General features: G+C 37.7%; 1 long non-coding RNA gene and 1 pseudogene across 1 annotated transcript in view; one reads left to right on the forward strand and one right to left on the reverse strand.

Annotated features, from left to right (window-relative positions):
* LOC129053040 (uncharacterized) overlaps positions 1–16,694 on the reverse strand; it is a 620,941-nt gene that overhangs the window by 485,623 nt on the left and 118,624 nt on the right. The window lies entirely within an intron of this gene.
* Positions 8,518–10,666, forward strand: LOC100937474 (keratin, type I cytoskeletal 18-like; annotated as a pseudogene).

Consider the following 16,694-nt stretch of genomic DNA (forward strand, 5'->3'; position numbering starts at 1 on the left):
CACTTTCACAATTAAATTGCATTCAACTTCTTCAGGCAAGAAAGTCAGTGGCTCATTCTTTTCATAATTAAAGACATAGTACATGTTTTACTTCCAGTAATGGCAAAGTAAGTCACATTGAACCAAACCTCCCATAGCTAGCAATTATAAACTCTGGGGAAAAAATAAAATAACTATCTAAAAGCACTTGAGGACACTAGAACTTATTTCTTCTATCTAACTGTATGTTTGTACCCATTAACCATCTCTCTTCATTCCCCCAACCCTCCCCAGCCTCAGCTAACTACCATTCTACTGTCTACCTCCATGAGATCAAATTTTATAACTCCTACACATAAGTGAGAACATGAGAACATGTTGTATTCATCTTTCTATGCCTGGCTTATTTTATTTAATATAATGACTTCCAGTTCCATCCATGTTGCTGAAAATGACAGGATTTCATTATTTTGTATGACTAAATGGTATTCCATTGTGTATATATACCACATTTTCTTTGTCCATTCATCCGTTGATGGGCACTTGGGTTGATTCCCTATCTTGGCTATTGTGAATAGCGCTGCAATAAACATAGGGGTGCAGGTTTCCCTTTGATATAACAATTTCCTTTCCTTTAGATAAATGCCCAGTAGTGTGATTGCTGGATCATATGGTAGTTCTATGTTTCGTTTTTTTGAGAAACCTCCATACTGTTTTGATAGAACAGTAGGCTGACTATAGTTAACAATTTATTGTATATTCCAAAATAGCTAGAAGAGAAGATTTGAAATATTCCCAACACAAAAAAATTATAAATGTTCAAGGCAATGGCTATTTTAAATACTCTAATTAGATCATTACACATTATATGTATGTACCAAAATATCACATGTACCCCATAAATGTGTACTCATTACGTGTCAATAAAAAAAAAGATCTACTCTCTTAACAGATTTCAAATATACAATACAATATTGTTAACTACAGTTACATCAATATTTATTAAGTCCCCAGTACTTATTCATCCTGCAAAACTGAAACTTTGTACTCTTTGACTAACACCTCCCCATTTCTCCCACCCGCTAATCTTTAGTCACCACCATTCTACTCTCTGCTTCTGTTAGTTGAACTTTTTAAGATTTCACATAGAAGTGAGATCATGCAGTATTTGTCTTTTTGTGTCTGGCTTATTTCACTTAGCATAACATCCTCCAGGTTCATCCATGCTGTTTTAAAACACAGAATTTTATTTTTATTTTGTAAGACTGAAAAATACTCCATTGTGTGTGTGTGTGTGTATGTGTATTGTTCTGCAGTATCAATTGTAATGTCTTCTCTTTCTTTTATGATTTTATTTATTTGAGTCTTTTTTTCTTAGTTTGTCTAGCTAAAGGTTTGGCCATTTTGCTTGTGTTCTCAAAAAAGCCAACTCAATCTTATTGATATTTTTCTATTGTTTATTTTTCTCTTTCATTTATTTCTGCTCTGATCTTTATCCCTTTCTTCTGCTTACTTTGGGCTTAATTTGCTTTTGTATGGTTCCTTAATGTGTAAAATTAGATTGTTTATTTGAAACCCTTCTCTTTTTTCTCTTAATAGACCCATTTATCACTATGGACTTATCTCTTAGAACTGCTTTTGCTGCATCCCATAAATTATGGTATGCTGTGTTTCTGTTTTGTTTCTCTCAAGGTATTTTTGAATTTCTCTTTTGATTTCTTCTTTGACCCATAGGTTGTTCAAGAGTGTGTTGTTTACTTTTCACTTATTTATGAATTTTCCAATTTCCTTCTGCTATTGATTTCTAATTTCAGACCATTGTGGTCTGAAAAGATACTTGGTATGATTTCAATCTTCATAAATTTGTAAAGACTTGTTTTGTGGCCTGACACATGATCTATCCTGGATAATGTCCTGTATGTGCTTGAAAAGAATGTGTATTTTGCTGTGTTAAATTGAATGCTCTATATATGTGTGTTAGGTCTATTTGGTCTATAATGCTGTTCAAGTACACTGTTTCCGTATTGATTTTCTGTCTTGATGTTCTATCCATTTTTGAAAGTGTAGTATTGAAGTTTCCTACCATTATTGTATTGATGTCTATTTCTCCCTTACATGTGTTAATATTTGCTTTATATATTTAGGTGCTCTAATATTGGGTGCATATATATTTACAAATGTTATATCTTGTTGATGAATTGAACCCTTTATCATTATATAATGACCTTCTTTTACTCTTATGACAGATTTTAACTTAAAGTGTATTTCTTACTTGGTTACCATTTGCATGGAATACCTTTTTCTTTCAGCCTATGTCTTTAAAGTGAGTCTCTCTTAGGTTATATATACTTGCATCATGTTTATTTAACTATTCAAACACTTTATGTTTTGTGATTGAAGAAGTTAATCTGTTTACATTTAATTATTAATAGAAAAGGACTTATTACTGTTATTTTGCTAATTGTTTTCTATTTTGTAGTACATTTGTTTCTTTCTTCCTTTTCCAAGTCCAGCCTGGTGCTGAGGTAGCCCCGGAGCCTGGGTCTGCAGCGGGGGGGCCTGGCAGTGGGGTTCACTGAAATGGGCCTGGTGCTGGGATCTTTGGAGAAGTTCGGTACTCACTGTGCTCTGTTTCACCCACAAGAAGGGTATCTCTCTCTGCGTTGCCCAGGCTTGGGAAGGGGATGATGTGGTTAATGTGAAAATGTTCTCCCAATTATTTTTAATGCATTTTTTCTTATTTCTGTGCTTTATCCAGGTGCTTGTAATATTTCATCTGGATTCTTTAGTGCTTGTGAAGATTTTCCTATGTGGTTGGTTGTTCTAATTGATGTTATTATGAAGAAATTAGCACTGGAAACTCCTATTCAGCTAACTAACATTAATCCAGTGATCCAAAGTTCTTATTTTAATGTCACCAAATGTATCAATCTTCTTTATGATTTGTGTTTTTTGTGTCATGTTTAAAAAAATCCTTCCCTATGCCAAAGTGGACAAAATCTATATATTCTTCTGGGAGTTTTAAAGTTTTCTTTACCCATTTAAGTCTTTAACTAGGTTTTTTTGTGTGTGAATTATGTAAAGGATATAATTTATTTTTTTCCGTGTAAAGATTCAAATGTTCTAGCACCATTATGTGAGTACCCTCCCACTTTTACTCACCAATATGAGTATAACGCAGCTTTGCCATAGATCAAGATCATATGAATCCGGGTATATTTTTGGATCCTCAGTTCTGTTCTATTGGTCTATGTGATTACCCTGTACTGCTACCAAAAGGTCTAATTAATACACTTTTTATAATGCAAGTCTTGATGCCTGAGTAGGAGTATAATCTCCACTTTCTTTTCCTTCTTGTTCAAATGTGTCTTGAATATTCATATAACTTTTTCCATATCATTTCCCATAATATATTATTCCATATAAATTTATACTCAGCATTTTAGGCTCCATAAAAATATCTTCTGAATTTTTTTCCTGGGTTTTTATTGGGATTGATCAATTTGGAAAGAAGTGAAATGTGTACAAAACTGGGATTTCCTTTCCATCAACAAGAAGATAAATCGCTCAATTTAATGACTAAAACAAATCCTAAATTTGTTGTAAATATATTACACATTTTTAATTAGATTCAATACAAAATTTTAACTAAAAGTCACCATTTTAAATTGTAGATTTATTTTAATTAGTCACATTTCCTAATTGTTTGTTGTTGGTGTCTGGAAGTGCAGGTGTCTCGATTTTTGTACATTGATCTTGTGTTCAACAACCTGGCTAACTTCTTGTTAATTCTGATAAATATAGTCTTCTTTTTCAAAGAATTAAATAGATAATCATTTTACCTGCCAATAATGACATTTTTCTTTTAATCTTTCTAATCCATATAACTTTATTTATATGCTTTATTGCACTGGGTAGGATCACCTGTATAATTGATTAAAAGTGGTGATCATGGACATCATTTATCTTTTATTCTGATTTTAAAAGAATGCTTCTAGGCTGGGCGCGGTGGCTCATGCCTGTAATCCCAGGACTTTGGGAGACCGAGGCGGGCGGATCACGAGGTCAGGAGATCGAGACCATCCTGGCTAACACGGTGAAACCTCGTCTCTATTAAAAATACAAAAAAATAGCCAGGCGTGGTGGCTGGCGCCTGTAGTCCCAGCTACTCGGGAGGCTGAGGCAGGAGAATGGCGTGAACCCGGGAGGCAGAGCTTGCAGTGAGCCGAGACAGCGCCAATGCACTCCAGCCTGGGTGACAGAGCGAGACTCTGTCTCAAAAAAAAAGAAAAAAAATGCTTCTAATGGTTCATGATTAATTACAAGTTTTGCTAAAGGTATTTTGCAGATACTCATTATCAGGTGGAGAAAGTATTTTTATATTCGTAGTTTGCTAAGAGTTATTTATATTGAGCTTTTATTATAAATGGAAATTAAATTTAGTCTAATTCTTTGATAATGTGGCTTTAATTCTTAAAACTGATAGTGGTAAATTGCATTAAAAAAAACTATCATTGAATTCCTAGAGAAAAACTTAAGGTACTTATGATGTATTATTCTTTTTATACATTGCTTAATTTAGTTTACTGATGTTTTGTTTTTTATTTTTATATCTATGTTAATGAGTGATACAATCTGTAGTGCCTCTTCCTTATATTATCCTTATCTCTTTTCCTGATGAGGTTATGAATAGCCTTATAAATGAGTTTGGGGTATTCCTTATTTTTCTATTTTCTGTGAGAGATTGCAATTATATCGTGCTTAAATATTTCATAGTTTACAATTTTAAGTTATGTGGGTATGTGTGTTTTCTTTTGAGGAAGACTTTAATAATTCAGACTTTCTATTACTACCTGAGCCTTTTTGATAAGTTTTATTTTTTTAGAAAATTCTGCTTTTCATCCACATTTCAAAATCATTGTCATGAGGTCATTCACAATATTATTCAATTTCATTTCAATATATACTGAATCTGTGGTTTTCTCTAGTTTTTCTGTATTTTTACTGCATTCTGTACCTTCTGTCTTTGATTTTAATCAATATTGGCAAAAATCTGACAATATTTTTAGTCCTTTTAAAATTACCATGTTAGTCCTTTTAAAAATACCATAGTCTCAGTTTATTCTCTTTATTCAGTTGTTCTCAACCCTTCCTATACACCAGAATCAACTTAGGAAGCTTTTTAAATTACTGGGTATATACCCAAAGGATTATAAATCATGCTGCTATAAAAACACATGCACACGTATATTTATTGTGGCACTATTCACAATAGCAAAGACTTGGAACCAACCCAAATGTCAAGAAAATGTGGCACATATACACCATGGAATACTATGCAGCCATAAAAAAGGATGAGTTCATGTCCTTTGTAGGGACATGGATGAAGCTGGAAACCATCATTCTCAGCAAACTATCACAAGGACAGAAAACCAAACACTGCATGTTCTCACTCATAGGTGGGAATTGAACAATGAGAACACTTGGACACAGGATAGGGAACATTGCACACCAGGGCCTGTCATGGGGTGGGGGGAGGGGGGAGGGATAGCATTAAGAGATATATCTAATGTAAATGACGAGTTAATGGGTGCAGCACACCAACATGGCACATGTATACATATGTAACAAACCTGCACGTTGTACACATGTAACCTGGAGCTTAAAGTATAATTTTAAAAAAGCCATGTGTTAAGGCATATACATAGAAGTTCTGATGTAATGGCCTGGGATGAGGCCTAAATATTTGTATTTTTAAAAAATATCCAGGTAATCATAACATTGAATAAGTATTGAAAACTACTGCTTTATATAACTCCTGAACTTTTAAATTTTCACTCGTACATTTATTTGTTCTCTACATATCCTATATTTGCTTTTGTTATAATGTTTTTTAAAAATTATTAATTTGGATATTGAACTTATTAGTTTTCAGCCTCTTAAGAATTTGTATTATAAGCATTTTTACTATATACTTATTTTATCACTTTATCTATAATCCCCCACTATACAGAGACATGCATTAATTTTTCATTAAGTACTAGATGCATTTTAATTTGTATAATTTCTTCTTTGACTCATGAGTTAAATAGCAATGTGCTTTAAATTTCAAAATATAAGGGAATTTACATTTTTGTTACTTATTTCTTATCTAAATGTATTTTGGTTAGAGAATATAATCTGTATGATACTGACTCTTAGATATTTGTTAAAATTTGTTTTATGGAATAAGACATGATCCATTTGCTGTATGCTTGAAAAGAATCTCTATTCTCTGTTAGTTGGGAACAGTATTCAAATTATATATGTCCACTAAATTAAGCTTGTTAATTTTGTGATTCAAATCTTCTGTATCCTTACTGAGTTTTATCTGATTGATTTATTGTTTACTTGGGGAGGTATATAAGATTTTCTTGCTGTGATGGTGCAGCGGTAAATTTCTCCTAGTATTCCTGAAAGATTTATTCCTGAAAGAAGAATAAAGTAATTCTTCTCTGTTTGCTCCCTTTTTACAGGCAATCCAGAAGGGGACACCTAATCCATGGAATCCAGAACAATCACACCTGAGATTCACACTTGGGATAGCACCTTGCCTAGTTACAGTGTTATTCGAAATTTGTTCATACAGGTGAAATGTCAAAGCTCATATTAGAGAGCGGGCATGGTCTAAGTGGGCAATTCAGGGTCTTTTAGCAGTTACCCACAAACCATAAAGAGAACTCTCTATCTGCATCACTAGCTGTGAAAATTCAGGACCCAAACTGAAAGTAAACTCCACAGTATTTAGTCAGTACTACTTCAAATAAGGATCTTCCTCTCTTTTAAGATGCTACCAACAATCCAAGAGATAAAAATAGAGGAAAACTAAACCAGGAAGACCAAGGTGATACCAATGTAGAAATCTAAAAATACATAAGGACCAAAATAACCAGAGTGATTGGTGATTTCCATAAAATAAAGATAGAATGCCTTATGCACGTGCGTGTCAAGACATCAGCTCAAACATCAGGCACCCCAGTTTTGATGATACATTTAGCTACTGGCAGTCTCAAATTAAGTACAAGCTGCTCATCCCAAAGAGAGACAGCCAATTTTAAAGGGCACGTTCCAAAATTCATGGAGGAACTAAGGATATGAAGATGAAACTCTGGCTAGTGCTGATGCTGGTACACACACACACACACACACACACACACACACAATTGACCCATATATCCTTACCCCTTCTTGCTTGACCTGAACCTTTGACTTTCTTTCCCCATCAACATTACCCCCCTCAGGCGTCATGTGTCATACATGTTATGATGCATGAGAATGGCAGATAAAAACCCCATATTCCAGCCACATTCCTCCCTGACATGATGTTTAAAGGCAAGAAATTTAGCATTAGCTGCTTTTCCTGGGGAAAAAAAAATCACTTTCATTTTGCTCCCTCCCAATATAGTTCAGCCACTGTTATTAGAATCGACTTTTTTTACTCCACTTAAACAATAAAACCATTGATAAGCAACCTCTCCCCATCCTCATCTCCTCTCTACCATTCCCATTCTCTAATATTCACAATTCTACTTTCTACTTCCATGAGCTCGAAATTGTTTCTTCGCTCCCACAGATGAGCAAGAACATGTGCTGTTTATCTTTCTGTACTTGGGTTATTTCAAACTTTACATAATGTCCTTCAAGGTAATCTATGTTGCCATGAATGATACATTGTGTGCACATGTGGAAACATTACTCTGTATCCCATAAATATGTACAATTATTACATGTCAAGTAAAAGTAAAAGATTTTTTTTAAAAAACAGGGTAAAGACCCAGAGATGTATACATATGTAACTAACATGCACATTGTGCACATGTACCCTAAAACTTAAAGTATAATAATAATAAAATAAAAATAAAAAAAAGAAAAAAATCTACTGGCAAATACTTTAACACCTCACACACACACCCCCACAAAATCGGATTCCAGCAAGTTTCCTTTTACTCTTCTGGGTGAAACTGTTTGGACAAATAACTGTGAAGAATTGAGAGGCTGGATGTCCAATGCTCAAAAGACTTGATTTTGTCTCCTTCTGGAAACAAAAGCAGAGTAGAATGAGGCAACCAGGGAGTAAATGGTGCTGCTGCAGAGAAGGGAATAGCCCACACAGCCTGAGAAGCCTCACTAATAGAGCTCTTAAGCTAATAGGTGTCATCCTCCTGCTGGAAGTTTAATCAATGGGGACCAGTTCCTCTTAATATCCCAAGTTCTATAGATTGCCAAATGCCCTAATTAAAATCATCTCTCAGTAGATTCTTTGCAGATTACTCTGACACTGAAATACAGAAGGGAAACTGAAACACTGGCTATTAAAGTCATCCTTGCCTCTTATTTCTAAAGATCTTAATTTTTACTCAACAAATATTTACTGAGTAACTACTACATGCAGGCATTGTGTTCAGCAAAGCAGTGAATGAATTAGATATGAGCCTTGCCTTCAAGGAGTACACTGAGAGAGAGAGAAAAGCCCATAATAATTCAGAATAGAAAGAGATGATGGAATCTGTGTTTAAAATGAAGAAGAAAAAAGGAACCATGATAGTTTATGTAATAACCACTTGCCAGGTAAAACACAGAGTGCCCAGTCAAATTTGAATTTCTGGTGAACAATTGTTTTTTAGTTAAAGTGCACCACATGTATTATTTGGGAGAATTTATACTTAAAAAATCACTATTTATATGAAATTCAAATTTAACTGGGCATCCTGTATTTTTATTTGTTAAATCGCCCAACTTTACTCCCTGCCATTTTTCTTTGTGATAACCCCAGCAGAGATTTCACTGTATAAAGACTCTGAGAGAAGGGGTGTCAAACCAGTATGTGGGGCCTCTTTTGAACTTTATCAGCACCAAAATTCTTAATCAGAACCATCTTTTAAATCACATAGCAAATCACACCATTCTCATGTTTAAAACCCTTCCTTGAATTCCTGTCTCACTCAGAATAAAATCCAAACTCCTTACCAAACCCTGTCAGACAGCACATGATCTGACTCCTGTTTACCTTTCTAAATTTTATAACAGCCCTATGAAGAAGATACCGCTATTAGTCTCATCCTACAAGTGAGAAAGCATACAAAAGGAGGACATGCTCTACCAGACATCAAAACTAGTTATGTTATATAAAACCTATTATGGTATTAACGAGGAGAGTAGAAAATAGATTGGAAAATGTGAAATAATAATGTCCAATATTGGTAATGATGCAGAGCAATGGGCACTTCTAAACAACATAGTACAAATTGGTCATGGTGTTTTTGAAGAAAATTTGGCAGTGTTTATAACCATTAAAAATATATCCTCTGGGTCAGCAAAACCTGAGTCCTCTCCTCTCACTCTCCTCCCTGGACAGGGTGAGCTTCACCACTCACTCCACCACCTACTCCATCATTTACCAGTCCCTGGGCTCAGTCCAGCTTCCCAGCTGCGGCGTCCTGCCGGTCAGCAGCACAGCCAGTGTCTATGCAGGTGCTGGGGCCTCGGGTTCCCAGATCTCCGTGTCCCACTCCACCAGCTTCCAGGGCGGCCTGCAGTCTAGTTGCCTGGCCGTGGGGATGGCTAGGGGTCTGGTAGGAATGGGGGGCATCCACAATGAGAAGGAGACCATGCAAGACCTGAACAGTTAACTGCCTGGCCTCCTACCTGGACAGAGTGAGGGGCCTGGAGTCAGAGAATCAGAAGCAGGAGAGCAAAATCCGGGATCGCCTGGAGAAGGGATCCTAGGTCACAGACTGGGGACATTACTTCAAGACCCTGGAGGACTGGAGAGCCCAGATCTTTGCAAATTCTGTGGACAGTACCCACATCATTCTGCAGATTGACAATGCCCATCTTGCTGTTGATGACTTTAGAGTCAAGTATGACATAGAGCTGGCCATGCACCAGTCTGTGGAGAGCGACATCCATGGGCTCCGCAAGCTCACTGATGATACCAGTGTCACTTGGCTGCAGCTGGAGACAGAGATCGAGGCTCTCAAGGAGGAGCTGCTCTTCATGAAGCACCATGAAGAGGAAGTAAAAGGCCTAAAAGCCCAGATTACCAGTTCTGGGTTGACCATGGAGTTAAATGCCCCCAAATCTCAGGACCTCTACAAGATCAGACAGACACCTGGGCCCAATACGACGAGCTGGCTCAGAAGAACCCAAAGGAGCTGGACATGTACTGGTCCCAGCAGATTGAGGAGAGCACCACAGTGGTCACCAAGCAGGCTGCTGAGATTAGAGTTGCTCAGATGATACTCACATAGCTGAGACATACAGTCCAGTCCTTGGAGATTGACCTGGACTCTATGAGAAATCCGAAGTCTAGCTTGGAGAACAGCCTGAGGGAAGCGGAGGCCCACTACACCATGCAGATGAAGCAACTCAGTGGGGTCCTGCTGCACCTGGAGTCTGAGCTAGCACAGACACGGGCAGAGGGGCAGCAGCAGGCCCAGGAGTACGAGGCCCTGCTGAACATCAAGGTCAAGCTGGAGGCTGAGATCACCACCTACCACTACCTGGGGGAAGAAGGAAGGACTTCAATCTTGGTGATGCCCTGTACAGCAGCAACTTCATGCAAACCATCCAAAAGACCACCACCCGCGGGATAGTGGACCACAAAGTGGTGCCTGAGACCAACGAAACCAAAGTTCTGAGACATTGAGCCAGCAGAAGCACGGTATCCTTTGGGGAGCAGGACACCATCAGCAACCTAACACAGGATCAGAATACCAAATACCGCATGTTCTCACTCCTAAGTGGGAGTTGAGCAATGAGAACACATGGACACAGGGAGGGGAACATCACACACTGGGGCCTGCCGGGGGGTGGGGGGAAAGGGGAGGGAGAGCATTAGGACAAATACCTAATGCATGAGGGGCTTAAAACCTAGATGATGGGTTGATGGGTACAGCAAACCACCATGGCAGATGTATACCTATGTAACAAACCTGCACGTTTAGCACAGGTATCCCAAAACTTAAAGTAAAATAAAAAAATAATAAAAATTTCAGAGATCATTGGAGATATATATATATATATATATATATATGTATATATGCACACACACACATATATATTCTCTGACCTAGGATTCGTATTCTAGGTGTTTTCCTAGTTACATGTGTGCATATATTCACCTATACAGGTAAATGTATAAAATAAGATCAGTGAGGAGGATACAAACTATCCTCTTTCCAATGGCCATCTCTATCTCTAGGATAAAGGAGTGGAAGTGAGACAGGTGGGGTCAAAAGGGACTTTTATTTTTCTATTCTTTATTAAAGATTCATGGCTATAATGTATTTGTGATTTTCATATGCAATTAAAAATATATATTTTTAAAAGACACAAGGTTAGATAAACACACTCCAAAAGTTTTTAGTGATGTCAGAATTATGGGTAACATTTATTTCTTTTTCTTCTTGAAATAGGATACCCCTTATCCTGACTGTAAATTGGCTTTATGATTTTAGAAACCTTGATGGACACAAGAGGGAAAAACTGTCATGTAAATACTGCAAGCCATTTTCTTTCTTTCAAGTGGTAAGAACTTGAATCACCTTTGGGGCAACCTGTTCTTCAGTTTTGGAGAAAGTGCCTTGAATGGCTCTTGTTACATAAATTTTAAAAAATCTATTATTCTTGGAGGAAACTATATAGTACTCTGAATGTAGATGTTTTAGTCTCAAAAATAACTGTTCTCTTTGGTAATGTAAATTGCTGTATATGATTGAGTCAGGGATCTATCTGCAGACTTTATTGCTTTGGAGTGGTGGAGTGATGGCTTTCTATGAATTTAGACTACACTGTGCTGGGACTGTCGCTTATTCACTTGGAGTTGTGGGAGGTTTTAGCAATTTCTCACCGGATAGTTTTAGCTGAGACCTAGAGAACTACAGAAAGATACAAAGGTATGATCTATATCTGCTGTATAACTTTCTTACAAACGCAAACCATAATAGGTTTACATGGTTTAAATTTGACTAGCATGGTAGTGTTCTTTACATTGTACTTTTTAATTTGAAACCAAATGACTCAAACTTTGAAAAATACACTACTGCTGAATAAATCACCTTCCGATGTTACTGTCTTTAGGGCTAAAGAGTACAATTCAATAAGGCTACAATGTAGAAGGTGTGGAAGTTGTCTCAGAAGGGTTGACATTCTCATTAGCAATAATCCTTAAAAATGACAGGGCCTGGGTTTAAAAATAAGAACATGGGAATTGGTCCTCATTTGGGAGTGTTAACTTAAAAAAAATGCAATTTATAAATTTAGAAAAGAAGATTTTATTTCTTGTAAAGGATTACAGCCTGCAAGGTGGCCATCCCACAGGCTGGGAAGTGTGCCTCTGGCAAAGACCAAAGACAGACATTTCAAAGGAAGAGGGGTTAAAGTAGGAGCTTTATGCTGAAGAGGTTGGCTAAGTATATGTATTCAACAGATTACTGGAGTAGCTAACAAAAAAATCATGAAGGTAGTCCTGATGCATGCATATTGAACAAACATGCATGTAACATATGACCTACAGTCACCTTGGAGCGGAGACTTAACATTTAAATGTATTCTAATTAGGCCCTACACATCAAAAAGTCTTTTCAGGATACAAAGGCACTCAAGTGCACAGCTTCTGTAAACCAGCCAGAACCAGTCCATGGTCAGTGGTCTTCTTATCAAGATAAAGTCACTGAAATCAATCTGTTGTCCAATTAATCCAATTAAAGCTGTGTGTGTGGTTATGGCTGGTGGAACAAGAGTTCAGTTAGTCAGTGTCTGTGAGCTGGATGAGTTGTAATTGGTTTAACATTGCTTATCTTGAGGCCATTGCTTGTTTAGCTGCTAGAGAAAAAGAAAAACCTTGTGGCAGTTAGGACATAATTTATTCTTTAATTATAGGGGTGTGTAACTTAACCTTTGCCTGGCATGACTCTAAGTCCTGTTTATAATTTATTATCTTATTGCCACAAAGAGTCTGTTCTGTCAGTCTTATGGTCTCTATGTTAACATTAATGCTGGTCAGTTGTATCTAAACCACAAAAGGAAGGGGTTATGTCCAACTTCCCACGCCATCGTGGTTGGGAATTTGATTTTTAGGTTTTTATGTAATCCTCTTGGCCAAGAGGGGGTTCTTTTATTCTGAAGGAAGGCTTAGGAGTTTATTTTTAATTTACAGGAGCAAGGAAAAACTTTTCCTCTCTCAGGGCATGAAAGGAGCCAGAGCTTGATCTGGAACCTATTGTGTAAATATACTCACAAAATTTGTTGGGTGGGGCAGAGAGTAGCAGTTAGCTAGCTCCAGGCCACACAGAAGCAAGCCAAGAGGTAGGCAGAGAAATGCATTTTATGAAATCCTCATTATGGATTTGTCCCTATGGGCTCTAAGAGTAGCCACATATACTACTAGTGGTGATGATAAAGTGTCCTCAATGTTGTATTTCCTTTCCATGATCCCCAAACTGTCAGTAAAGTGTTCTGAAAGGAAGGGTTGGCTTCATGGGTGTGCAACATGTGCAGCTGCACAGGGATCCACCCTTAATAGGGTCCCTAGGAATGGTTTTTTTCTCTCTTTTTAAAATTTATTCTAAAAAATAAAATAAAATACATGTGCAGAACGTGCAGGTTTGTTACATGGGTATATGAGTGCCATGGTGGTTTGCCGCACCTATTGACCCATCCTCTAAGTTCCCTCCCCTCACCCCTCCACCCCTCAACAGGCCCTGGTGTGTGATGTTCCCTTCTCTGTGTCCATGTGTTCTCATTGTTCAGCTCCCACTTATGAGTGAGAATGTGCGGTGTTTGGTTTTCTGTTCCTGTGTTAGTTTGCTGAGGATGATGGCTTCCAGCTTCATCCACGCCCCTGCAAAGGACATGATCTCATTCCTTCTTATGGCTGCATAGTATTCCATGGTGTATATGTACCGCAGTTTCTTTATCCAGTCTATCATTGATGGGCATTTGGGTTTGTTCTATGTCTTTGCTATTGTAAATAGTGCTGCGGTAAACATACGTGTGCATGTGTCTTTATAGTAGAATTATTTATATTCCTTTGGTTATATACCCAGTAATGGGATTGCTGGGTTAAACGGTATTTCTGGTTCTAGATCCTTGAGGAATCACCATAAAGTCTTCTACAATGGTTGAACTAATTTACATTTACATAAAAACCCTGGAAGAAAATCAAGGCAATACCATTCAGGACATAGGCATGGGCAAAGACTTCATGACAAAAATGCCAAAAACAATTGCAACAAAAGCCAAAGTTGACAAATTGGATACAATTAAACCAAAGAGCTCCTGCACAGCAAAAGAAACTATCATCAAAATGAACAAGCAATCTACAGAATGGGAGAAAATTTTTGCAATCTACCCATCTGACAAAGGTCTAATATCCAGAATTTACAAGGAACAATAAATGCTTTAATGTTCTGTGATCTCCACCTTGAAATTCATAATAAGTTTTTAAAAATGGGCTCATATTTTCTTTTTGCGATGTGTCCCACAAATTATATAGCCAGTCCTGCTCAAAGGTTTCAGCCTTTTATCAGCCGTAAAGCACAGAGTCATCTCTCAGAGTCTTCACTCCATGGTTGGAGTAGTGGTAGCAAAGGTGGATATGAGTGGAAAAATACTACAATGACAACTTTAGAGCAACTTTGAAAATTCTCATGAACTGGGGACGCATTTTTTGTTCTGTTTTAATTTTGTTATTTCAATAGCTTTTGGGGTACAAGAGGTTTTTGGTTACATGGATGAATTATACAGCGGTAAAGTCTGAGATTTTGGTGCACCTGTCACTAGAGTAGTGTACATTGCACCCAATATTTAGGTTTTTATCCCTTGTTCCCCCTCCTACCATCCTCCTTCTGAGTCTCCATAGTCCATTATACCACTCTGTGTACCTTTGTGTACCCATAGCTTAGCTAATACATATAAGTGAGAACATACGGTATTTAATTTTTCATTCCTGAGTTACTTCACTTAGAATAATGGCCTCCAACTATATCCAAGTTGCTGCAAAAAACATTATTTTGTTCTTTTTATGGCTGAGTAGTAGTCCATGGTATATATATGCCACATTTTCTTTATCCACTCGTTAGTTGATAGGCATTTATGTTGATTCCATATTTTTGCAATTGTGCTGCAGTAAACATGCACGTGCAGGAGTCTTTTAGATATAATGACTTCTTTTCCTTTGGGTAGATAACCAGTAGTGGGATTGCTAGATCAAATGGTGGATCTATTTTTAGTGCTCTTTTTTTGTTTTTGAGACAGAGTCTCACTCTGTCACCCAGGCTGGAGTGCAGTGGCATGATCTCAACTCACTGCAACCTCCACCTCCTGGGTTCAAGCGATTCTCCTGCGTCAGCCTCCCAAGTAGCCAGGATTACAGGTGCTCGCCACCACGCCCAGCTAATTTTTGTATTTTTAGTAGAGACAGGGTTTTGCCATTTTGGCCAGGCTGGTCTTGAACTCCTGACCTCAGGTGATCCACCCGCCTCGGCCTCCCAGAATGCTGGGATTACAGGTGTGAGCTACAGCACCCGGCCTCTATTTTCAGTTTTTTAACAAATTTCCATACTAATTTACATTCCCACCAGCAGTATATAAGCATTCACTTTTCGCCACACCCACAACAACATAAGTGGGGACACTTTTGAGAGGACCTAGGCAGATGGAAGTCTCAAAGTCCGCATAATTTAATCAAGCAAAGAAAATGTCATTGTGTGGAATTATTGGTTGTGTTCCCTTGGTTTGTTTGGAATTTTTTTTTTACATTTTCTAAATGGCCATAGATTAATCATCAATTATAAGAATTAGGGGGAATCTTAATACATATTTAGTCTAGCATTTCCCATATTATGTGTTAAAAACCCTGAGGTAGGGTGCTGTCACAGGAATCTGTATGCACCAGGGTCATTTGTAGTCACGATAAATAACATAACTTGCTGCCTCTTCAGCCTGAAATGCCTTTATCCCACTCTTTTCTGGCTAACCCTTCCTAGTGCTTTGGGCCTTAGCTAAGAAATGACCTCCAACGGAAAGCCCTCTCCGATAACCCCAGGCTGCATTAAGTGTTTCTCCTCTTAGCTGCCAGAGCACCTTGCACTTCCCCTGCCATAATACCTAGCACCCTACAATGATCTGATAACTTTCGTGTCTCCTCTACAGACCATGAGTCTTAAACAGAGACATTGGCTCATTCATCTTTTTTTTTTTTTTTTTTTTTTTGAGACGGAGTTTTGCTCTTGTTGCCCATGCTGGAGTGCAATGGCGCAATCTCGGCTCACTGCAATCTCTGCCTCCCGGGTTTGAGCGATTCTCCTGCTTAGCCTCCTGAGCAGGTGGGATTACAGCCATGTGCCACCACACCCGGCTAATTTTGTATTTTTAGTGGAGACGGGGTTTCTCCATGTTGGTCAGGCTGGTCTTGAACTCTCGACCTCAGATGATCTGCCCACCTTGGCCTCCCAAAGTGCTGGGATTACAGGCGTGAACCACCGCACCCGGCCTGGCTCATTCATCTTTATATCTCTACCACTTAGCAAGGCTTCTGCCACATCTTAGATGCTAGTAAATAATGGGTAAATAAATAACTGAATGAATGAACAAAGTATTATGCTTTTCAAACCATGCAGATGATGTAATTATTAAATATATTAATTTTATAGTCTTACTATTTTTAAGTAGGT

Source organism: Pongo abelii, chromosome X, assembly GCF_028885655.2.
Source record: "Pongo abelii isolate AG06213 chromosome X, NHGRI_mPonAbe1-v2.0_pri, whole genome shotgun sequence".
Classification (NCBI taxonomy): Eukaryota; Metazoa; Chordata; class Mammalia; order Primates; family Hominidae; genus Pongo; species Pongo abelii.